We start from the raw sequence: 24,621 nt of genomic DNA, 5'->3' as shown, positions 1-24,621 counted from the left end.
AGGTGATCGTAGGTAAACTAGTCCCAAGTTGTTAAGGACTTTAAATACTAATCGTAACACCTTGAACTTGACCCAGTAGCAAATTGGCCACCAGTGCAAATCTCTAAACATAGTTGTTATATGCTGACAGGGCCTCATTCCTGTCAGCAACTATCATTTGCTTTGTTAATCTGTCACTGGAACCCTGACAGTACAGCACAAATGTTTCCTTCCTGGTTTCATGCCGCAACTGTTTTCTTTGCAACACTGACCTAGAGTGATATCATACTGTGTCATGATACATGGTTGCTCTTGTTGTTTGTTGTCCTGCCCTGATGCTCTAATTTCTATGTTCCTGTAGGCTGCCTGTGAGATCTCTAAACTCCCCCAATTCTAGAACATCAAGGGTAACAGTTTGCTGTCATGCAATGGTTTATGGAAGGCATAGTCTAAACACATCATCTGCGCATAAGAATTGCTTTTCTAGGGGTAATCTCATGAGTACAAGACTTTCCTTTGATAAGTTACTTAGACAGTACATTCTGATACAGGTTATCAATGTGTTTCTGCTTACTGGATGTCTATGGCACAAATTGCCACATTGGAATTGGTTCTAAAAGTTCAAGTTCCTTGGAGTCCACAATGAATTTTACTTCAGTAACAAACACTCATATGCTTCTGCTACTCGTAGAGTTTGATGCTTTTCTCTCTTCTAATTCATGTTGAAATGTATCATTCTCCAATTGGACACATTCCTCTCTGCCTCAGCTGCCTGGAGTACCTAAAACACACATTTTATTCTTACTTTGGGCAATTTTTCAATTTAGCTCAGGTGAGCTGAGAACTGGTTTAGGTTAAAATAGAAGCAGTTTCCTGCTGTAGCCAACTAAGCCCTACTCAGTGTAGACCCACTGAAATGAATGAACCTAAGGCATGCCTGTGAATTTCAATGGGTCAATTTGGAGTAGGACATCCAAGTCTCTGCGAGCCTGCATAAATTTAATCTGGTTCAGTTTAATTCTCATATTAACTCTGCACAGAGAAGCCAGGCAAAGTGACAGAGAGAAGGTGGAACTACTCAACACCTACTTTGCATCTGTCTTCTCCCAAAAGAAAAACAGTGCCCAACTTCGTGATAATAGCATAGATGATGCAGAGAAGCAGCTGCAGCCCAAGTTAAGAAAAGAGGTGGTAAGGGAACATCTAGGTACTTTAAATGAATTTAGATCTCCAGGGCCTGATGAATTTAGATCTCCAGGGCCTCCAAGGGTACTAAAGTAACATATAGATGTAATCTCACAGCCTCTGTCCCTGTGGACTGGAAACAGGCAAATGTTGTCCCCATCTTGAAAGTTTGGGTGGCCATCTGTCAGGGATCTTTTTAGCTGTGATTCCTTCATTGCATTGATTCTATATCTTGAAAATACTTATTCCACCCTTTATACTTTACCCGATTAAAGAGTTATTAATTGAATACCATTGCTAAGGGGTGAGCAGTAAGAGCTTTCCCCCTGCAAGTGTTCTCCCTTCCTTGAGAACACCTGCTTTTCTGTTCTCTACAGACTTCTACTTTAGAGAACTGAAAGGAACACAAGACAAATGGCAAGCTTGGGGGACACATCTAGAGGCTCACAGAAAGATTTTCTGTATAAGACTATGCATTTCACCTGTCGACTAAAAAAGATTGCAGTTTGTGTCCATGTTTGATGGCACCAGAGTAAGGATGCTTCCAGGTGGGTGCTTATTTGTGGCACTGTGGTCTAAACCACTGAACCTCTTGGGCTTGCTGATTGGAAGGTCAGTGATTTGAATCCCTGCAACAGGGTGAGCTCCTGTTGCTCTGTCTCAGCTCCTACCAACCTAGCAGTTCTAAAGCAAGCACGCCAGTGCAAGTAGATAAATAGGTACCGCTGCGGCAGGAAGGTAACGGTGTTTCCGTGTGCTCTGGCAATCGTCATGGTCCTCTGTGCACCAGTAGCTGTTTAGTCCTGCTGGCCACATGCCCCGGAAAACTGTCTGTGGACTAACGCCGGCTCCCTTGGTCTGAAAGTGAGATGAGCGCCGCAACCCCATAGTCGCCTTTGACTGGACATAACCGTCCAGGGGTCCTTTACCTTTATCTTTACCTTACCTATTTGTGTGATCAATGCTTCTTGTAAGTTCTTTGCAAGGGCCACATGATGTCAAAATGCCAGGTTATATTTTTTCCTCATTTAATCCAGATTTAGCCTTTCTGTAGAAAATCTAATACTAAAAAAAAAAAAAAATGTTGCTAGTCACACATTGTAATGCCCGGAGAGAGACAGAAGTTGTGGAAGCAGGTATACACACCAGTGTCTCCCCTCAAAGGCTGACTTCTAGACAGTGATGGTTCCCTTTGCAATTCCAAACCAGAACTGTGACAGTTATTCCAGACCAGGGCAATCACTAGAGGAGGAGCCTTGTGTTCCTGCTTGAGTGGTATAGCATGACCTGGCCCACCTGTAGACATGTGGTCCTTCAAGTCCCATCTTTTTGTTTCTTCTAATAGGGAAATCCCTAAACCAGGAAAATCCTGCATAGTTTCAGAGCAGGTGTTTGCTTTTAGGAGTTTTAAACTTTTTTAAAAAGCTGTTTAAACTATTTTAAGGAAGTAGTTTTCAACTGTTTTAATTGTATTAGTATTGATATGCCTGCCACATAATATCTGTATGTCCTTTGAATATACAGGGTATAAAGGCTATAATCATCATCATCATCATCATCATCATCATCATAATGGATTTGAATAAATACTGATTTTGTAGAGTTTTCTATCTAGTATTTGACTCTTCGGAGTTAATGAGCTGCCAAACGTTTGGCATATCACCCCCTCCCTTCTCCAGATACTATTGATCTTTGTAACCCTTTGAAATAATACAAAAAGAGAGTGTGTGTGTGTGTGTGTGTGAGAGAGAGAGAGAGAGAGAGAGAGAGAGAGAGAGAGATATGAAATGGAAGTAGGATTACTGAAAGTCACCAGCTAAGATGGTCAGGACATAGATTTTGTAAATGCTTATTTATTTAGTAAGCAACTTCAGGGTCTCACTTTCTGCACTACTATAGTCTTTCTTAATAGTGTGTCTTCTCAGGCTTCCTCATAGTGGACTTCACCAAGTCAGGAAAACAACCCTGTTAAAGCTTTTTCAAGTGTAAGATGGGTTAAGGTTATGTACACATTACCATTTGCTCTTGCTCCAGCATGCTCCTACTGCTGATATTTGAAGCCAAGAATGCACAGTGTTAGTCACGATTTATCTGTATCCTGTAGCTTATAGAGAAATACTCCTTTTTGAGGTGTTTCCCCTCAAACCATCTTCCATCCAATTTGAAAATGAAAGCCTCAGTTCAGCTGAGGTGTGTACTGTTTGGACCACTGTTGCACATGCGCAGGTGGCAGCTTTGTTGAATAAGAGTTCAGAGAGTGTGTTTGCAATTGCAGGGAGACAAAACAGATAATCGGCTTCAGGTGAAGAAACCCTCTCCACCCTTCTGGTCCGAGCAACGGTGTAAAACAACAACTTGAAATGTGGGTGGGGGTGGGATGGTGTTTCTGCTTTTTAAGCCACTAATGTGCACACCGCCTTAGACTGAAGAGGAGCATCAGTCACTCCTTGCCATGAACAAGGGACTTCACTGGCGTTGATGTACCCACAACTAATCTCTCCAGCAAATGGGTTTAGAAGAGAGAGAAAAATAAGTCACCCTGCTGACCTCTAACACAAGCAATCAACTCAACAGTTAGCCATATGAAACTGGGAAATGCATTGGAGATGCAGAGTGGCAGCTCATTAGGGAATAGCGTATCTTCCATGGCAACTGCCTGCATCACCCTATGGAGGCCCACCTCACACTGAGAAAACTATTCAGTCCTGGCCAGAGCTGAAAGCAGCATGGTAGGCTACATAAGACCACTTATCTAACTCAGAAACTGTCAGACTTACCGTAAGTCTTAGGGTTTTGGGGTTGTTGTTGTGGTGGTGTTTTGCTTCTTATAAAGTTGCTAATGACAATCCCAGAAACGAGCCAGGAGTAAGCCAGTGTGGAAGTTGTGTGTGTGTGTGTGTGTTTTCTGAGGCCATGAAGGGTTAAAAGGCAACAACCATTTCCCCATTATCTTGTTCAAAAAGTGCCTTTTTAAAAGTCCATATGGTGACTTCCTCTCGACCTGCTTTCCCATCCTCATCTCTTTGCCATGGCTGTCACTTATAAAGAATCACTTGACTTTACAATAACAAATTCAAAAGGCGAGAGAATATAATCTGTTGATCCACAAAGAATTGGAATAAAGAACACCCCCACTGCTCCAGTTATCATTCCCATAGCGGTAGTGATATTATTGATGTGATTGCTATGCTAATTTCTATTGCGGGGGTGGGGGTGGGGAAGTGTATTTTGGAATTTGTTCAAAGAGAATTTCCAGACACGTTAAATGGTGAAGTGCGGAGTGAATTTCAAAACTTTGGAAGACGGGACATGAAAACTGGTCTCTTCCTCCCCACATTTCTAGGACCAGTCTTAAAGAACTGCTCTTAAACTTCTTCAAAACAAAAGCAAAAAATAAAAAAAGTCAGGAGGGGTGGGGAAAGAGAAATTTCCTTTTAAAAAAAATCCTTTTGGAAATCTCTTTTTTGGGGACAGCTGATTAAAAAGTCATCCCATTTGTATGAGGGATGGGGGGTGGAGCCTCATATAATGTGAAAAACGAGTAAGCATCCCTCTCAAATCGGATGGAAAGGAATAATGGGAACATTTAAGGAAGAGAGTAATTAAACACACCGCCCTTCCCACTCACATACTTTTATTATTCTTTCGGGGAATTGCCAGAAATCTAACCCCCACCTCCACTTGCATGGACTTCTGCGTTTATGTTAGAAGATTTCTGCTTGTGATGTTGTTTCTGCTTTCTTTCTTTCTTTCTCTCTTTTTTTTTAACGGCATAAACTGATTTAAAATGTATGCCAGTCATCTTCAGGGAACTCATTTCAGTTGAGATGAAACTAGTGTTACCTGAATCAATGTTTTAAGTGTCCCTGTGGCTCGGCATTTTGAATAATCAATCTGTCTCCATCTCTTCTTAATCATGCGCATCACAGTCTTCTCTTTATTTGTCAGCTCGTTCGGATCTTGCCTTTCTCTCTCTCCCTCTCTCTCCCACCGCCCCCCCTTCCTATTAACATGCCCCTAATGTCGTGAGCTAGCTTTTTCCTTTTAAAAGAAGCTGATGTATTTTGATACTTTTTTATTATGACTAAATCTCTTTTTTTCCCATAATTACCCCACAATCATTATATAATCCCATCACAAAGAGTCTATTGAGGCACCATGCTTTTGTCAACTATGGGACACAGAATCCATAATTGCATTATTCAGCTTTCTCTCCCCCCCCACTCCATTTTGACCCCCCTTTTGCCCCGCTTCCCTCTCTTCTTTTACTTCAGTAGCCACACATACCCCCTACTCCCAGTTTCTCACCTTCTGCTGGGCTACAGATTATTTTCTAGACCTTCCTCAGCAGATCAACCTTGCTAAAGTTGCTGGCTTTTCTTTTCCTTTAAAGTTATCTGCTTTATAATATAAGCATTGGAGCGCAGGAGGAGGAGGGGGGGAGTGGGAATCTCATATTTTAAATCTATATCTATATATATCCCCCCCCCGATTATTCCAGACCCATAAGGCAAAAAGAACCTTCATGGCGTGTTTTCCCCCCTCCCTCTTTCTTTCTTTCGTTCCCTTTTTTCCCCTGGAAGTTTAATTACCGTATGCTAATTTCCTTGCCTACTACGTGATTAATTAAAATCATATTTTCATAATCATTTGGCACTAGTATTGTCTTCGTACCATCATGATCTCCTCTCCCTCTCCCTCTCTCCTCTTCTCCCCCCCTCTCTTTCCCCTAAATAGTGTATGTAAATAAAGTCAGCCTTAATGGAAAGCATCAAAATGCAACGCTGAGGACCTTTCTCTGTTTGCATGCGTGCGATTGGCAACATAACTGCTTATTTACATTAAATACGCCACAAGGTTACAGTGCAGATCAACGTCACTTTATCGTTGATTACTTCTCTTAAGCGCCGGAGCGTCTTGGACGGATGCTGCGCGATCCAGCCGGCCGCTGAGCTTCCCCCTGGAGTTTTCCAAAGAAGCAGACTTGAAATAGTTTCCAGAGCAGGTAAGAAGCGATGCTTAAATACTCAACCCCCCCTCTCCACCTCCTCGCTTGCTCGAGCCCCCCCTCTCCGCTCTGCCTTTTTTTTCCCCTTTCCTCCCCTAAATGGGGAAAGATCTTCGGATTTGTTTAGGGAAAATGACAGGCGAGGGAGGGGAGAGGGTTGATCGAGGCTGGATCCTTAACAGCAGCAGCAGCGGCGACGGGTGGGTGGGAGGCTGGAGTGGCGGCGATGTGTGTGTGTGTGGGGGGAATCTTAGAGAAACGGCTCGGTTTTTTAATAAGTGTGTTTACACGGGCTCAAGGTCATGCCCCAAACTGCTCGGTGTTAAATGCTCCCCCCCTTTTTTTAGTTGCTTAGGCAGAAAAAGGAGCGAGCGAACGAGCGAGGGGGGAGGAAAATGGACGATCCCAGCCCCCATTCTTTTGTAGATTATTATATCAAGGGGTTGAGCATTTGGCTCATCAAAGCTAAATGCCGCAAGACCTATCTAGTTGCTGTGAATTATGCCAAGGCGACAATGGAGTGGTGCCTTTTGAATGCTACAATGCTTTTCACCTACCAGATCGGGGAGGGGGAATCCAAAGCAGAGAAGAGCGAGCGAGAGAGAGCGCCGGGGATGTCTTGCGATGTTGCCTGATCGCTATCAAGGAAGAAGAGAAAAGGGGGGTCCTCCTGAACCCCCCCAAAAAGCGACAGATGAAAATAACACCTCCTTCCCGCCCCCACCTCCCCGTCCTTGGGATGGCTGGCCAAGATTTCGGGGGAGTCAGCCTGGCCGATCGGAGTTCCTCTCCTTGGTCACTTTCTCTCTCTCTCTCTCTCCACACGCCCCCCCCCCCCCCAGCCACCCACCCCGCGTTTCTCAGCCCGAGCAAATGATCAAGTCAATCATGTGGGGGATACGCTTCATTATTCATTGAACACAATCTTTTTGCAACGCTCCGCTTACGTGCAGGGGAGTTTCTCGTACCGTAAAACAAAACAAAAAAAAATTGGGAAGGTAAGGAGAGACAAAAGGGACGCCCCTGCTGGGTTGTTTATTTGCTCCTCTTTTTATTTTTTTGGAAGAGGGGGAAAAAGATAAAGAGATAAGAGAATTTTTTTGGGGGGGAGGACCGGAGTTTTAAAAATATCTATCTTTCTAAAAAGCAGGGTGCCCCCCAGACGTTGCCAAAGTCAGTTTGGAGTCCTTTCTCTCTCTCTCTCTCTCCACCCCCCCCTTTGCATCATCGCAACAGGGCCTGCGTGATTAAAAAATACAGTATAATTAAATATCCATAGCAGTGACGTTTGCGAGCAAAGGCTGTCAGGGGAGAGAAGAATGAAAGGAGCAAAGGAGCCATTGCATGGCGCTGTAGAACTTAGCCTGGAGGAGAGATCGAGCGAGCGAGCGAGGCTGGAGAGCCGGCGCGGCTCTGGCTGGGTCTCTCTTTAAATCCGTTACTTTCGCGGGGTGTGCGCGTGTGTGTTTATGTGCCGGGGACATGGAGAAAGGCAAAAACTTCCCCCGGATTTTTTAAAAAATAAACATAGATGGAGGATTTAAGACCCCCCCTCCCTCTCAAGTTGCCCAGAAACTTTTCATTAGGTTTTTTTTTCTCTTAAAAAAAGGAATTGGTGCAATGCAAACTTCTGTAAAAGTGCCTCCTTTCCCACGTGCGCGGGTTGCATCCTCCCCTTTGGGCTTCTTCAGGGGCAAACCGAGAGATGTAAAAAAAGAACAAGGCGACCCCCCCCCCCTCCACCGCGCAAAAAAACCCCCAACAACAACAAACCACCCCTCCAAACCTTGTAGCACCTCTTTCCCCAGCCCCGGAATCAATGGCGACCAAAAGTTTCGCTTCTTCGCCGTGCCCCGCGCGTGCCAAAACTTCTGCCGCGCTGCTGCCTTCGCAGCGAGCCCTGCCATTTTGTGCCCGGGTCTGCTCGACCTCTGCTTAGCGAGAAGCGCGCCTGGGCTTTGAGGTTGCGGTGGGGGGTGGGCTTTGCACTTGTCTTTCGGAGCAGTTCAAAATGCTTCTTTTGGGGGGGCTGGGGGAGTAGGCAAGGGATTGCTTTGCGGGTGGGGTGGTGGGCAGTAGAGAATTGGAAGAAGGAGCAGGCATGAGATCTGCCCCTCCACCCTCTTCCCACCGGAAGCAGGCAGCAAGCACCTGCCAGACAGGAATCCAGGGCATTTGGGAGACACGACCTCAAGTAACAGGTTAAAAGGGAAACTTAACGTGGAGAGAGGCAGAGGTGGGGGCGATTCCTGCAAGCGGGTGGTACGGAAAGCAGCACCTCGGACTTGCCTCTTTGCAGGGTGGGTGGAAGAGGGTTTTTTAAATATATGTAGGAAGACTTGGGAGCGAGGTTGTTGAAGTGGCTGCCCCTGGTCTTCTTTCCGGGGTGGGGTAGGGGGGTTGGGGGTTGGCTGCCTTCTCCTCGTCTCTGCATCATTTTTATTTTGTGGAGGGAAATACAGCCATAGACTTCTTTTTTTAAAAAAAGCAACTTATGTTTTTCAGCACTAAAAAGTTGTTTAAGAAAATATGTAAATAAAGAGAAGGCTTTGATGCCACAGTAGGAAAAAAATCCCAGCTCTTGAGGTGCTCATCTGTTGCAATGGGGCCATTATTTAATAATAAAGAGATAAGGAGCAAGTGGAGGGGGAAAAGGAAAGAAGCCTAGAATTGGGAAACTTTAAAAAGGAAACCAATACTCTCTGTTTCTCTCTGTGTAAAACAATGGGCATTTAATTAGATTTTTTTAAAGTTTTGTTTTTAAAACAAACACCTCCAGATTACCAAAGGCTCTAAATCAATGAGTTAAATATGCATATATATATTTTTGGGGGGGCGGGGGTGTTGTTTGGTTGGGGCCTGGCTAATGTCACCACCATGCTGGTATTTTATGCGTAAGCATTTGGTAGGTAACTCGAAATTCCAAGTGTCTGGGGAGGAGAGAATAGAAATTTGCAAAACAACGACAAAACAGGGGGAAGAGAGAGAGAGAGGGCGAATGGTCGGACCGGAGGCTCTCTGGAGGTGCAATGGGTGCTATTGTCGGAGGGTTTTTTGTTGAGCGGATATTGTTATGTCTATAATAGTGTCTAGGCGGAGACGTGAGTTGTCAGAGCCCTTCATTTTCACTTTAGCAGAACATGAGAGCTGGGGTGGGGGGGGGGTGGGAGAGGAGCCCTTGCAACGCTAAGTTTGCCTGCCTCTGCTTTTGCTCGTCAAAATGCAAACAATGAGGAAACGGGGAAGGAGATAAGAGGCTGCCGGAGGAAGGAGTCGGTCCTGGGAAGTGGGAGCGAAAAAGAACCGCTGGAGAAACAGGCATGTGTCTTTCTCCCAGTGCTCGAGACAGGCGGACATGGGATCTACTTTTAAAGATTTCTCTCTCTCTCTCTCTCTCTCTCTCTCTCTCTCTCTCTCTCTCTGTTTTCCCTCCTCTCTCTCCTCTCTGTGCAGTTTAAAATAATTCCAACAGGGGCCGTCTTTGCTGAGCTGATCTGCTTTGGTTGCCACAGATAGCACTGGTGGTGCCTTCCTTGCTTGTGTGTGTGTGATGGGGGGAGCTTATTTTAAGTGTCATAATTAAGTTTAGGAGCCTTGTTTGGGCTCATTAAGGACTGAGAATAAGGAAGGCTGGCTGCATTTAGCTCTTTCTTTTTCCCCTTTCTTTTAAGAAATTCTTCTGTAAGGGGTTGGCCGAACGCCTTTGCACATCGAGCCTTGGAGAATGATGTTTTCTTTCATAGTTTAATATTAGCAACTATATTTTTAACCGTTTCCACTGGATTTGATTATTTGTGTGGAAAATATCCCCCCCCCCCACCTTTTCCCTCTGTGCCGTTCGATCACTCAAATCTTTGTTCATTGTTCACTGACTTTGGAAGAAGGCGCTTTAAGTGTATAAAAAGAAGGGGGAGCCCTCCCCACCATCTCCTGGCTGGTTTGATGTTGAAATAGTAAACCTGAATGAGAGAGGGGGGGTGATGGTGGTGGACATTTGCAGCTTTAATTAACTTCGAGATGCTTCAACAAGGACCAGAGCGCTGCTGGTGACGTTGCTTCATAAATCTGCCCTGTGAAGGGTGTGTTGGATAGAAGTATTTACAATATCACCATCTGATTGAATATTCACTACCTATCGGGGGAGCAGATTTGCATAATTTGGATTTTTTTTTCCATTGAAAGAAACTTATTTGCAAACCAAACCAAAACCTCTAGAAGTCCCCCAAACCCAGCTGCTTCGATCTTCATGATTATTCAGGGTTCAAACATAACTGAAAAGTAAGTGACCTGCGAAAGTGCATCAATAGGTTGTGTAAATAAAAGCCAAAGGGCTTTGGGATGGGTCTGCAATTCACTATGTGGTCTCTTTGGGTGCTTCTGAATAGTAGGTTTTTTTTTTTTATGTAGCCTTGGGAGTTTTAATTTATTATGACTATGATTATGATTTATTTTGCCTTCCTAACTTTCCCACTTCCTATCACTTATTATACAAGGTGAGGTTTTCCTTACAATGCCTATGAATACCTGCTGTGATGCTCTTGGGGTGTTTGTGTATTTGCATGTGTAGGGAATAAAATGCTTAAAACGTTTGTAATTTGGGGGGAATTGGTGCTCCGTATACTTGCTGCTGTTGTCAGAGGCTGAAGCGTGTTGCTTTGAGTCCTTGTCATTGAATAGTTCATAAAGAGCTTAGTTACTCAAAGGTCTCTGTGTTTACATGTCTGTAAAGTTATGTGGTCATCTCTATTATTTTATATCTACCTGTGTAAAACCAGAGGAGAAACTGAGCTATATAGCACGTAATAAAAAATGTAGAAGGCTGATTTCTAATTGTATGCCTTTCACCTCATCCTCTTACAGTAGTAAAGATCACTGGAGTAATGAGAAATGTCTGAAATCTTGATGTACGTTTGAGGATAGCTGACAGCTATTCCTAACAAAGTGGCTGATATTAAATCTGGTCCATTTCTCCAAATGGGGCTGTTTTTTAAGTATTGTTTTGAAAATGTTATTTATTTGTGTGAGTTCCTTTTTAAAGAAAGACTCACCAGGGTTTTTAAGAGGGTTTTTAACCAGGATTTTTAAGAGCCTTCAAATGCCTCCCAAAAGGAAAGGAGGGATGTGGCAAAATTGAACCAGAGGATCAAAAGTGTAAAAGTGGGCAACTGCTGTGGTGTGGTGTGTGCCCCTCCATGCTGAAGGCTGTTTTAGTTATGATGTCATTCTGATAGTGGAGAGTGAATGTCTCCAGATTCTACCATTAAACGCTTGGCCGATCTGCCTGATAATGATAGCATTGACATGTCTGCACTTTGACAATTGCAAGCCTTATGTGCCCTATGAATTAACTTCTTCTTTTCCCTATGAAGCGAGAGCTCTCCAGCTTTAAGACTTGCAAATGCAACAGCACTTTTGTTGGCTGAGCCTTCTCATTGCTTTTAACAAAATATCTCTCCCTAAATTAAAGAAACAGGAGGAGGACTTGTAGGTCCTTTCAGCATCCCAAGTTCACGTTAGCGTCAAGTTGCTTTAAGGATACCCAGTGTAGCAGCCAGTTTGGGCCCTAATATCATTAGCTGCATAATCTCTATTTTCAGCATGGCTAGATTAATATGGGGTTTGATTTATTACAAGACGAACAGCTTCAGAGAAACACACATCCCAAGTGTTTGTTTTCTCTTTATGCTCTTTTTTTGTGCTTTCTTTAATCACTTTACAATGCATCCTCTGTAATATTTTGCCCCCTTAAATGCAGCATTCATAAGTGAAATGCCTCAGCTTAATTGGAAATGCATATCTATTTTAATTTGACACATCCCTTTAAAGTTGGTTTGTCCGTAATACCTTAATGTTTCAAAGAAAATCAGTTGCAATTTATAATCCAGTTTCTGTTGGCATTTCCCCGGCAACATGGAATATTTATGAATACATGCTCTTTTTTCAGGTGTTACTTTGGGTTCATCAGAACAGAAAGTATATAACAATTAAACCCTCATTGTTTTCAGCTATGTTCAATCATTTAAGTAGGCTATTTATTTACTATTTAGATGCTGGTGTTATGCCGTACTAAACAGATTTGCATGTGAAACAGTCCATATTATGCTCACTTACGTTGGACTTAACCAAAATTGCGTTAGTGTCCCCCCAATTATTTCCACTCAAAGGCAACATTTTGCCAAAGAGTTAGCAAAAAGATAAGTAAGTCTGTAGAGAATACTTTAAATAAATTTGTAAAGGCACTTCCATTATCACGATGGAAAAGTTATTGTTTTTCAGGATGCTTAACTTCTTAGCCACACTTCGGATCTTCAGTAAGCAGCAACTTGTTTAGAGTTCACCAGAGATTTAATGAAACGCTCCTGAATTTGTATCCATGCTGGATGCCATAACATAACCTGTTCCTTCAAAACAGCGGATAGTGAGAAATGTACAAGTTGCAGCATCAGTTTCACTGCTTTAGCTTGTAGCAATTCTGGGATCAGAAATTGCCAGATCTTCAGGAAAGAAAGCTGACACATTTGTTTCTTTACATACCATGGAAGCCTAAGGTGACCATGGGCATTTGCGTTATAACAGACCTAAAAACCCCACCAGTGCATTAATATGAGCTGTAGTTTTCCTTAAACAAGCACAAGTTTTTCTCAAGTGAAGCTCATTCCCCCGCCCTCTTCCCAACTCCCCATCACCCTTCTCAGAATGCTCTTTCATTTAAAATGTGCACTGTGGATTGCACACAGGTGTCTTTGGAGTGCTTCTAATAGAAAAGCATTGAGTTGAATTTATATGAACTTTCTAAAAAGAAAAAAAAAAAGCCAGAAGGAAGCGCAAATTAATTTTTCCAGGTTGAATGAGGAGCTTTCCACTTTTTTAAAAAAGCACCTCTGATTTCACATTACCTGCTAAACCTAAGAAATACCTGTTACATAAATTCTTTCTGGTTTCTGAATAAATATACTTAGGATTAATGTGAGACTAAAAGCAGGGTATATTATGAACATTTTGTTTTTTAAAAAATATCAATTAACATCGTCCAGTTTTTGCTTCAAGCCATACTTTTGATCCTCTGTATGATGTTTGGTATTAAGGAAAAGAAAAGAAAAACAGGTGGGTGCACAGGCAGGAGAAACATTGCAATACCTTTTTTGTAAATATTTTTTTTAAAAAAAATCTGACATACTGAGTTCGTTCTTCCAGAATATTCCCTTTATATGTGTGTGTTTATGTACACACACACACACACATACACACACACTTGCAGAAGGAGAAGAAAGGCTGGTATATGCTGAAGGAAGACATTTATGTAAAAGTGCATAACTTTGGTGGAGAAAGTGGGGGTCAGTTAAACTTGTGAGTTGCTCCAGTTCTCTAGTTGCAATATCAGAACTGAGTGATTTTGGTCAGGGGGATGAAAAATTGAACTTCTAAAAAATAAAATGCAGTACTGAGAATCAGACCTTGAGCTTGAGACTATTTATGATCTGACGGGTGTTTGATGGTCATCTTGGAATGGATTGATGTCATCTGTCTATTTCCTCATGTCTCCGTGGGAAAAATAACCCAGCAGAACATTGCTAGAATGATAAGAATGGGTAGAGTTAACCGCAGGATATGAATGATCTTTTTCGTTTCTCCCAGTGATCAACGGGAAATTTGATAATACGTCTTTTGGTTCAGGTGAGGAAATACTTTATCATCATTTCCTTTCTACACTAGGGGAGTGACTAAACTGAAAACTTCTAATAGATGAGTTGCAATCTTGTGATTCTAATATCAAAAAGTATGTAGAATTAAACAGATGGACCACAATGAATATTCTTGGAAGTATAACTGCAGTTCTTCTAGTGAACTGTGCTTATCTCTCCCTATCCCATCGGATAGAGCTTGTGAAGTGCAGTCCTCTGCATGTTTACTCAGAAGTAAATTCCACTGTGCTCAATGGAGCATTACTTCCAGTTAAGTGTTAATAGGATTGTAGCCTAGATGTGTTAATGTTTGCTGCAATTTATATCTTTAAATGCATACCGGACCAAATTGGTGTTTGAAGGCTTCAGGTTTGTTAAGTCAGACTATAACATATAAAAGAAAAACAGTTTTGTCACAATATTGTTATGGTTTAAACACAAATCAAGGAGATGACGCAAAAGCAGCACCAGCAGTTTCAGAATCTGACCCCTTGTATTTCACCGTGCAAAGTTGCATTCATGATCATTTGTCAGAGCCTTGCAACCAAGGGAAGAATAACATGGGATTCTCTCTCTCTTTCATAAAAAGGGCTAACATTGTAAAACTCACATCGTCACCCATTGCGGTAGGACTTCGTGGCAGAAAAGGCTATCAAGGCTGCATTGGCAAACACCAATAATGCTTAACATCTGCATGGGTGCTGTTCTGTGACTTCAGAGCTGTGCAGATGTACAAAGATGGACAACTGGAGCGCAGGAAGGTGATGTCTGTGCAAGCCTCAGAATAAAAGCTCTGGCAGCATTGGTGAAACTCAAATTGGTGAATATTTTATCAGTGAAAATGATGAAAACTGTGGGCAACTTTATGCTAAACGTGGCTGATATATGAGACTGGTTGGCCTTTTTCCTGTTCTTTAAAAGTTCTTATATTGATGAATCTGCAAGGATGTGCAATGATTAGGTTTCATTTTGATATACAGCAGTATTATGGTCTCCATAGGCTTGCATTGACATTTCCTTCGGAGCTGTGTGATGGAACTAAGTGGAAAAGGCTGAGTGCCACTCAGGAATTTGCTTCTTCTACCTTTTTTGAGGGGGGTATTGCATTTAGGATGGTGATACAGGGGTATCCACAATGAAGCCGTAACATCGGTGTCAGAAACAACTGTTTTAAAACAACCATTTGATTGGAACAGCCTGTCAAGTTGAGCTTCTGCTTTTGTTATTATTGAGAAGTACCAGAGTTTGTGTGTGAGAGTGCTTTAAACTGTTGCTTTTAATGTCCTTTTTTCATCAGAGTCCTCTACATTTGCAAGAAGTGCCTGCAAGCTCCAAGGGGTGGTTTCTAAGGCTAGATGGGAACCATGCACTCCATGAGCTAGCCCTGGAAACTCATGGAAGTGCCGAGGACTTGGGAATAAAGAAGATGTTACATTCTTGAGCCTGTCCAGGGCCCCATCTGCATGATACATTTAAAGCACTATTCTTCCACTTTAAACAGTTTCCCCAAAGAACCCTGGGAAGTGTAGTTTCTTAAGCATGATTGACTGGTTAGAAAATCCCTGTTCTCCTCACAAAGCTACAGTTCTCAGAGAGGTTTAACAGTCAGCTCCCCCTCCCGAAGTTCTCTGCACTAATACAGACGTGCATACATTTATGCGACTTCATTTCATACAACAAAATAGAATATATTATTGTGGTGATATTCAGCTTAAGTTTTACCCAGAGTAGATTAATGAATATGATCAAGTTATCTCTATCAATTTTAATAGGTCTAATCTGAGTTCAACTTAGTTGAAAACCACTCTTATGTTCCTGTTAACAACCTTTTATTTATTATTCAACTGTATAGATGGTTCTTCATAACATAGAAATCAAAGGGCAGTTTCCAAAAAAGTATCTAAAAATATAATGCAAATAAATCAAATACTGATACAATACCATATTGATACAATACTAATATGCTAAAATTGAATACAAAACAGTTACAGGGATAGGATCAGATCAGACTGATTAAGACCTTAGGTAGTAGTTATAGCCCAAAGTAAGGTCTTGTCCTGTATCAGCACAAAACATGCTGTTGCTGCCCCTCAGAACTGCAAGCAGGGCTCATGCTGCCAATCTCAGAGCTTTGACCAGTCTGTACAGTGGTACGTCGGGTTAAGAACTTAATTCGTTCTGGATGTCTGTTCTTAACCTGAAACAGTTCTTAACCTGAGACACCACTTTAGCTAATGGGGCCTCCCGCTGCTGCCGCACCGCCACCGCATGATTTCTGTTCTCATCCTGAAGCAAAGTTCTTAACCTGAGGTAATATTTCTGGGTTAGCGGAGTCTGTAACCTGAAGCGTCTGTAACACGAGGTACCACTGTATATGCAAAGGCATTCTGACAAGTACCTGAGTCCAGTGAGAAATCCTAATAACACTTTATTGAGAAAACTGAACAAAACACTGTGTAAACTGTGAGGAGCAATGGACAGAGAGGTTCCCCCCTTTTATACTTCAAGTTTTGTACATAGCAGGAGAAACATTCAGGCAAACACACAGAGGAAAAACTCCCTCAGAACTACACAGCCATTCAGAGCATGAGCTGCCTGATCATGCTTGGTTGCTAAGCAGCATTTCACTCTTGACCATGGGTGGCACCAGAAATGGGATGGTGGGCAAGCCCCCCACAAACATGGAGCTCTGCCCTTGCCCCCCCCTTGCTGGAGGTTAATAATTAACATATGTTGTTGTTATTATTTCAGAGAACTTAATATGTAAGAAACATCTTGCCCACCTAGCAATATACTTTGCCCATACGGTGCCCCCACCAATTAATTTTTTCTGCCATTGCTCTGGGCTAGTTGACTTGAATCTTAACAGAATTAACATTTAAGTTACAAGTAGAATGATCCCTGCTGCTGCACCTCCATCAAAAACATAGGCCTCGAATTGGGCCAGGTAACCTATAAGTCAGCCAGTACAAGTTGTGCAGAATGGGTATTACATGGCTTAGTGCATAAGCACCTGCTAGCACTCTAGGATCACCATTCTGCACCTGCTGCCATTTCCAGAAGCCTCAATACAAAGCTCATTACAGGAATCAAGATGCGAGGTTTCGGGGAATGGCTGTGACTGGCAAACTAGTCAGAGCTGGAAACAGGCACTTCTTGCTAAATGATGAGTTTGGCAGGTTGTAGCTGAGAAGCAGTGTATAAATGTTTCAAATAAGTAAAATAATGTAGATTCACCTGTTGCAAAATTAAAGCGACTACCCCCCTCTTCTTTAGGGCTTACTGTAGTTGATTTCATTGCGTTCCCTTGGAATTTAACTTTCCCCCCCTCACATACATTGTTATGGGGAAATTTCTTAGCTTTATGCAACCTTTCACCCAAATCTTGGATACATTTAAGAGGCAGTCAGGGTGTGTGTGTGTCCGTCTCCATTTCAGACATTTCTGTTCTCTGAGATACTGGTGGAAGCAAAAACTGTAATGAGATACTTATTTCCTTTACCAAAATACTAGGACCCATTTGCATTTTATTAGGGTGAAGGCCTATGGTGGCACTGTGGTAGCAGTGGGAGGACAGATGAAGACAGGAACCGTTGTCTAATGATGTGGCAAGACTTATGAAACTGGAGGTAGAGGTAGTGTCAGTTTGGATCCAGCTTTGGGCAGTGCACTGCTAAAACCAAAAGGTTTTTTGTTTTTTTAAGACAGTTGAAAAAAACACCTGTTTTCTGGGTTTAGAATCTGAACAAGTTGCAACTTTTTCCCTTTTAGGGTCCATTTAATAATATATTGTTCCCAATCTGCCAGCTGTGGTTAGAACGGGTGAACATGGTTAGCACTAACCAGAAATGGTCTTGTAACTGGAATTTGAAACCAGGTTTGAAGTTCTGGAGATGTAGGAATCTGATTAGCACAAGGTGCAGTTGACTCCAGGTTAGAAGAACACGTGAGGGGGTTGTGGCGTTATGAGGCTTTGTAGAATAGGGCTGTGTACACATTGCCATGTACTGTGGCTCCAGTGCACTCTCAGTGGTATTTGAAGTTTGTGTACACTTAATGTGCACCCAGTGGCGTAGCGTGGGTTGTCAGCACCCGGGGCAAGGCAAGTAATTTGCGCCCCTAACCCGTGGATTTGCACCCCCTAACCCTAACCCCTAGATGTTACGCCTGGTGCGGCCGGCCCCCCCTGCACCCCCCATGCTACACCACTGTGTTCACCACAATTAATCCTGTATCCAGTAGTTTATTGAGAAAAACTGCTGCTTGCTGTGTTTCTTCTCAAACCAGTTTCCATCTGATTTGAAAATGTCAGCCATTTCTGGAGGTTGGGGTGAGCGGGAGACAGGACTTTGTGCTACTTTGTGTTTTTTTGGATAAAGAGAGAGATTCCATTTCTATCTGGCAGCTTACTTGGTTTTGTTCCCATTTTGAAAGAGAGCAGCCGAGTCTCTGTGATCCATGTCAGCCAGGCTATCTATCTATCTATCTATCTATCTATCTATCTATCTATCTATCTATCTATCTATCTATCTATCTATCTATCTCTATCATCTATCTATCTATCTATCTATCTATCTATCTATCTATCTATCTATCTATCTATCTATCTATCATCTATCTATCTATCTATCATCTATCTATCTAATCTATCTATCATCTACCTATCTATCTATCTATCATCTATCATCTATCATCTATCTATCATCTATCATCTATCATCTATCTATCTATCTATCTATCTATCTATCATCTATCTATATCTATCATCTATCTATCTATCTATCATCTATCATCTATCTATCTATCTATCTATCTATCTATCTCTATCTATCTATCTATCTATCTATCTATCTATCTATCTATCTATCATCTATCTATCTATCTATCTATCTATCTATCTATCTATCTATCTATATCTATCTATCTATCTATCTATCTATCTATCTATCTATCTATCTATCATCTATCTATCTATCTATCTATCTATCTATCTATCTATCTACCCCTAATATGCAGATCTGTGTTTAGGGGTGAAGCCCACTGGATAATTTTAAATTGGCAATGCAGTTCTTAAAATTAAAACCTAACAAAACACCCCTAATTTAATGGATCCGTTCTGTATCATAAATATGCCGTAGGACTGTGGTACCTTTTTGCGTTCTGAAAGTTATAGGTGTTAAGTTTCCCTTTAGAAGCAAGCAGAGTTATGACACTGAAATATTGCTGGAACTTTAATAATAGCATAATAGGTCTAATAGCTAATGAAACATCATGCTTGACAGCATTGTTCCTAGAAATATTGCTATATAGAGAATTTTGAAATATCTAGGTCATCATAAGTATGTATATGATTTACCTATATGTAGTCAAGTTCAGAAAAGTTTCTGCTTCGAGATGCAAGGAGATAGTGAAATAAGTTCTAGTCTGATTGAACCCAATGAAATCAATGGGCTTACTCTGAGTATGACTTAGTTGGATATTAACTAGAACAGTGGTACCTCGGGTTAAGTACTTAATTCGTTCCGGAGGTCCGTTCTTAACCTGAAACTGTTCTTAACCTGAAGCACCACTTTAGCTAATGGGGCCTCCCGCTGCCGCTGTGCCTCTGGAGCACAATTTCTGTTCTTATCCTGAAGCAAAGTTCTTAACCTGAGGTAATATTTCTGGGTTAGCGGAGTATGTAACCTGAAGCGTATGTAACTCGAGGTACTACTGTAGTTGAATTTGCATTATACTGTCAGAGAAGTAGCTCATCTAATCCACTGCTGTTTGCGTAGACTAGCCATTGCTCTCAAGGTCACCACCAAGCCTTTCACCTAAGTAAGATCCCCCTAGCATAGGTCTGCTGGTTGCTTTAATCTGGCACCTGTGGCAATTTATTTCCTGGGGTAAAATCCCCCCAAAACCTTGACAACCTCAATCCTAAAAAGAGCTCAACAACTTTGGTCGGCCCTCATGGCCCTTCACTTCATTAAATCTGGCCCTCTTTGAAAAAAGTTTGAACACCACTGCGCCTAACCTAAAATCCATTAAAATTGAATCTGTGGCTCTGAGGAAGCTAAGAATGTGTTTTCTGAGTGAACCAATATCCATTGAAACAGACACAGCATATGTTTTTGCCTCTCGCCTCTCCATATCAAAAGAGGTTTGTGGAATGTGCTTTGAGCCTGAGATGAGAAGAAATTCTTTTAGAATGGAATTTAAGGACATATTCACACATGACATGCTTACCTACTTAAGTACAAGGTGAAGTGAACCATACCTTTGTATGATTCTGGCCTCTGCTGTGTTGCTCATCTTTCAGTGGGCAGGGTGGCAGGATTTGTCTTTCTTACAGTATTACTGGATGAATACTTCAGGAATTTTGTTTATTGTCTTCTGTTCCTCTTATCTTTTTTTTACCGATTTAGCTGTATTTTACATAGTTTTAAAAAAAGCAATTAATAAGTGCAATTAATAATGCTTACTACTACTAATAGTGTGTGCACCTGCTTCTGTTTTACTGTATCTATGTGTGTTGGCAACATGTGGTGATATACAGCTTCTCAGTTTGTCTGCACTAAGTAAAATGCATATTAGTGTGCAATTCACACAAGTGGTGAACCTGAGAAGTGACAGCTGTATCTGTGGTGTACACAGGTGTTTACTACAGCTGGTGTCATGTGAGCAGTGGTGCACAACCTCATTGAAAGAAGTGCATTGTCTTAATTAGCATTGTCTTCTTGTGGTAAAATTCTGCCCAACTTTACTGGCTCATTGAAGTTGGAACACATACACTGGTGTGTTCTGTTAACATGAGGTATGTGGGAAAGGGTTTAATGGGAATTAGGCAACACCTGATGAGACTCTTCATCCACTTCCATTTCATTCTCAGGGAGCGGTCCTTGGTGTAACTGGGACTGGGAAAGAGTATTCTTCTCAGAAACCAGTTTCTCTGGTTCCAATGTTAGAAACTGAGATATGAAAGCTAGGAGCTAAATGGCAGCTTAAACCTAGGTTATGGGCACAACAATGGAATATCTAGGCATGCTTTTTTATAACAAGACTACAAACCTGAAAATGAATGAACTGCAGCTAAAATATTACGTTCATTTTCCACATGGTCTAATCCTTCCCCCACCCCCCCAAATATTCTTAAGATGGTCTCTTCTCCAGTCTTCAGAGAGTAGCTGGAAGTGGGGAGGCAGAAAAAGGTCTGCCTTTCCTTCCACTCTGCAGTTTTAATCTGAAATCTTAGGCGCAGTACTGCACCCAGAGCTCAGAAACTGCTTACACTAATGAAATTCCCTGTCGCAAAATGCACCTAGAATAATGGGAGTTTCGAGCACTGCCTGGTTCACAATTAATGCTAACCTGTGGCTTGAGCCTTAAGGTCTTGTGTGAATGAGCCTTATGTGTTCCCCACCATTCCTTCAGACACAAAGAAGAGACCAAAAGTGTAAGGAGGAGATAGGTTACTCATGTTTGAAACCAGGCAAATTGTGGTTAGTTTTAACTATGGATTAATGAAACAAGACAACTTCAAACCATGGCTCACAATCCATGGCTCATTTCTGTAAAGCAGGGGTCGGCAAGGTTTTCCTCGCCTGGGCCGGTTCACTCCAGCAGAGATCCCTCTGTGGGCCGGATGACGCGTGTGTGTGAGCACAAGCGCCCGCGATTTCTGGCGCCTGCATTTACGCAGGCACGATTTCCGGCGTCTGTGTCTGCACAGATGTGATTTCCGGTGTCTGTGCAGATGCAATTTCCAGCACTGCGGAAGCGAGTCCCTGCACCGTGCCGTACCGGTTTAGCGCAGCGCGGGGGGGACTTGCCAAGCAGGTGGCTCGGTTCAGGGGCTAACCTCAGTTCTAAGTTTGGAAGAAACTAGTAACTCTGGTTAGTTACCAGTGGAAATGAAAACATCCAGTCTCTTTCTTGAAGCCACACCACAGAAGCAAAGGGGGAGGGGAAAACACCACCATGGCTCACCCAGGCAAAATCCTATAGCGCTAATGTATGGTTTAGCGTTATGTCAGAATGCAGCTGTCATTGAAGTGTCTAATATTGTTGGTTTGCTTTCTTCAGCATGCTTATTGTGGTTATGGCATGATATGCCTTTGCTTTCATATATTATGGGCCAGTTTTTGAAGTCCATTTTGTGTCCACTTGTACTCACATGGTACCTTGTATGAATGCCTGTGGACTTCTTGCAGACAAAGCTTCTTCTTCACCCCAGTGGCAGCGGTGGTGGTGAAGCTGATAATTTCCCTTGATCATGGCAGTTTAAAATAAGAAGTAATACTGCAATTGTAAAAAAAAATAAAAATATTGCGCTTACAAGTGTGAATGCATCTTTGCATGAATGCATCCTTGGGGTTACCATTGCTTAGTGACAGAACTGACAGGCTCTATAATATGGGAAAGTTTATTTTTGTTTGCTGTATTTTATGTTAGTAGTGGAATGTTGACTAGGACCTCATCAAGTTCAAATGCATTTGCAAATATTTTATCTTGAGATCAATAAGTTGATGCTTCATACTACCCTTAAAGAAACACAGCAGTGTCAATGCTGTGAATGAGTGACAGTATTATAGTGAAGGAAAGCATTAAAATCCTGTTCAGCACCATTTTGTTGTCTATTCACTTGTTTGGCATTTCATAGGGCATGCAAAATGAAGTCAGTTGCACTTTGCAGCTGCCATGCCCTGGTAATAATACTACAGACCTGGGGGTGGGGGGAGAGTGAAATTTCTTTGTTGATGAAACAAATCATAAACATCCAGTTATCATGTTTAGATTTTGATTCCCTTTGGTATGAACTTGATTTTATACTGAAAGCATGCATTTGTCTCGAAGCATAAAGCAAGTGTCTCTATTAATGACAAGTAAAATGAAAGAGGAAACCATGATAATAATTTCTAGAATCTTATTCAAAATACATGTAAAGCAATCAGAAATTTATCATTTTGATTGTGCCAGCCTTCATGCTGGGCTTCTATCCCAAATCTAACAATACTTGTTGACATCAGCTGAAATAAACATATGTAGCTAACACAGACTTTAACTCCGTTGCTTTTGTACATTAACATTTTGTGTTTCTTCTGCAAGTGAGGACTCAGTGTAGATAAAAGGTCCTTCTGTGGGCCCAGTTCACACATAGTTCTGGTCACATAAGAAGCTGCAGACTCGTATTAACTGGAAGCAAATTGCAGGCAACTTTGACTATGATGACCTCCTGGGAAATGCTTAGCTGTGGGTATGTGCTGCCTAGGACATACTATATTTTAAGTATGTATTTAGGCTGGGGAACTTGTAATGGTGGCAGTAGAGTTGCAAATGCTGGTTTGGCTTTTGCATAGTTTGCCTAGCAATAAAATCTTACCTATGTAAAAAATGTAAAGGTAAAGGGACCCCTGACCATTAGGTCCAGTCGTGGCCGACTCTGGGGTTGTGGTGCTCATCTTGCTTTATTGGCCAAGGGAGCCGGCGTACAGCTTCTGGGTCATGCGGCCAGCATGACTAAGCAACTTCTGGCGAACCAGAGCAGCGCACGGAAACACCGTTTCCCTTCCCGCTGGAGTGGTACCTATTTATCTACTTGCACTTTGACGTGCTTTCGAACTGCTAGGTTGGCAGGAGCTGGGACCGAGCAACGGGAACTCACCCCATCGTGGGGATTCGAACTGCTAACCTTCTGATCAGCAAGTCCTAGGCTCTGTGGTTTAACCCACAGCGCCACCCATGTCCTTATGTAGGATCCTGTAAATCAGAGAACATGACACACCATGGGAAAGTTAAGATGAATTCAGAAATAAGCTACCACTAACATTAAAAAAAGCTAGATCTGAGTTGCTATTGAGACTCTGGCTTTCAAGCATGACAATATAAGTACATGCAGCTGACTAGAACCTACCTTTATTTATTAAACAAAATTCATATACCACTTGATTGCAGTGAAACCTCGGTCAGTTCTCCTTTACATCTGCAGGTGTGGCAGTGGAAGGGCTGGACCATGGTCTTGCCTCAGTAATGGACTGGATGAGAGCCAACAAACTGGAGCTTACTCCAGTAAAAACTGAGGCACTGATTGAAAGTGGTTCCCTAGACCAGATAGATGGGAGTTTGCCTGCTTTTGATGGGGTTACACTCCCTCTGAAGGTGTGGGTACATAGCTTGGGGGTACTTCTGGATCAGTTGCTGTCGCTTGAGGCTCAGGTGGCCTTGGTGGTATGGAGTGCCTTCCATTAGCTTTGGCTGTTGCCCCAGCTGCACCCCTATCTGGACCCCTAGCTTCTGTCATCTGTGCTCTGGTAACCTCTTGGTTAGATTATTGCAATGCATTATATGTGGGGCTGCCTCTGAAGGTAGTTCAGAAACCTCATCTGGTGCAGAATTCAGTGGCCAGGTTGCTCACAGGGGCATATTAACTGATCCTGGCCCAACTGCACTGGCTGCAAATTTTGGGCCAAATTCAAAGTTCTGGTTTTGACCTATGAAGCCTTAAACAGCTCAGGATCATCAAGAACTGTCTCACACAATATGAACTGACCTAGATCCTGCCATCATCATCTAAGGCCCTTCTTCATGTGCCCCCTCCATGAGAGGTCTGGAGAGTGGCAACATGAGAAGAGGCCTTTTCTGTAGTGGCTCCCTGTTTGTGAAATGCTCTCTCTAGGGAGGCTCACCTGGTGCCTTCATTACATATCTTTAGGTGCCGGATGAAAACATTTCTCTATAATCAGGCCTTTGGCAGATTAACATTCTATGGCCTTTTCAATGTGTTCG

At 42.3% G+C, this 24,621-nt stretch overlaps 1 protein-coding gene and 1 long non-coding RNA gene across 4 annotated transcripts in view; one reads left to right on the top strand and one right to left on the bottom strand.

Moving 5' to 3' along the window:
- Positions 1–6,028: 6,028 nt before the first annotated feature.
- Positions 6,029–6,955, bottom strand: LOC310849843. Its single transcript, XR_014567126.1, has 2 exons — positions 6,730–6,955; positions 6,029–6,124 (listed from the first exon to the last, which is right to left on the bottom strand). It is a non-coding gene; the product is annotated as an uncharacterized lncRNA (long non-coding RNA).
- Positions 6,088–24,621, top strand: part of ZNF536 (zinc finger protein 536) — a 448,938-nt gene continuing 430,404 nt past the window's right edge. Inside the window, exon 1 of one of the 3 annotated variants that reach the window (XM_083750421.1) lies at positions 6,088–6,169. The gene's annotated coding sequence lies outside the window, so the exon portion shown is untranslated. Of the gene's footprint in view, positions 6,170–9,663; positions 10,451–24,621 lie in introns of those variants that run through there. The other 2 variants (XM_083750419.1, XM_083750420.1) reach the window with 2 other exon arrangements.

Source organism: Podarcis gaigeae (assembly GCF_964106915.1).
Source record: "Podarcis gaigeae genome assembly, chromosome: 8".
NCBI classification, from domain to species: Eukaryota; Metazoa; Chordata; class Lepidosauria; order Squamata; family Lacertidae; genus Podarcis; species Podarcis gaigeae.
This window is presented reverse-complemented; position numbering and strand designations above follow the sequence as displayed.